This window comes from Polistes canadensis, unplaced genomic scaffold (assembly GCF_001313835.1).
Source record: "Polistes canadensis isolate GaletaPanama2010 unplaced genomic scaffold, ASM131383v1 scaffold_133, whole genome shotgun sequence".
Classification (NCBI taxonomy): Eukaryota; Metazoa; Arthropoda; class Insecta; order Hymenoptera; family Vespidae; genus Polistes; species Polistes canadensis.
In genome coordinates this window covers 93,828-94,769 of record NW_014569680.1, presented here as the reverse complement: position 1 = coordinate 94,769, position 942 = coordinate 93,828, and the positions used below count along the sequence as shown (strand labels likewise).

The 942-nt window shown below is 25.6% G+C and overlaps 1 long non-coding RNA gene across 2 annotated transcripts in view; it reads right to left on the bottom strand.

The window, feature by feature from the left end:
• Positions 1-942, bottom strand: part of LOC106788282 — a 37,932-nt gene that overhangs the window by 1,006 nt on the left and 35,984 nt on the right. For both annotated transcript variants that reach the window (XR_001381883.1, XR_001381882.1), the window contains one exon: positions 566-805. This is a non-coding gene — a long non-coding RNA (uncharacterized LOC106788282). The remainder of the gene's footprint in view (positions 1-565; positions 806-942) is intronic.

The following is a 942-nucleotide window of genomic DNA, read 5'->3' as shown; positions in this document are numbered from 1 at the left end:
TTTATGTAAATTAGTCTAATATTAATTGATATAATTAAATTATATTATAGAAATATTTTTACAGACTTAATTATGTTTATTTAATGAAATATTTTTTAATTGACCAATATGCGAAACTTTAATTTTCTTGAAATGACAGAAAATGGACTTGCACCACTTTTATTAAATAAACGAATCATTTAATAATACAACAAATAATCAAATTTCTATTGGTAATCATAGAAAAGTCTATTACTGTTATATTTCTTCTGACTTTATTTTCTAAAGAACAAAATTATTTAAGATTTAGGTAGAGAGTATTCGAYATACAAAAATAATGAAAAAATAAATTATATGACATCCACAATATTATGAAATATTATTTTTGATATATATCAATGAGAATATTATTTATTATTATTTGTAATAAATTAATTCAAGAAGGGCATTAATGTGCATCAATTAAATTTGAAAATTAGGTAGATATGATTTTCACGATAAATGTATTCGGAAAATATTTATATTGAAGAGTTTAATTGGTATAATAATTATTCGTTAATTGGATGGAATGATATTGTATAGATACCAATTTGAAGTAGAGGGTCCGGTAAAATCGGACCTTCGATGATCGGCAACGCTCCCATCCATCGTCGTCCTTTTTGATTATGCTCGCGAAAATCTTCGACGATGAATTAATTAGGGAGCGTCTAACGTAACTCACGAGGCACCAATTCGATGAGACACAATTGTACTCCATTTCTCCTCGTTTTCAAAGATTTCCACCCTCTCCCCTTGCATCTTGCACCCGAAACTTCGACGATGAATTCTTTAAATTCAAATTTAAAATAAAATAACATGAATATTTTTATTAACATCAATTTAACTTATCAAAACTAAGTTTTATTTGTTTTGATGTCCAAATTCTCTTAGATTCCTTTTGATTAAAAAATAATATATTATAAT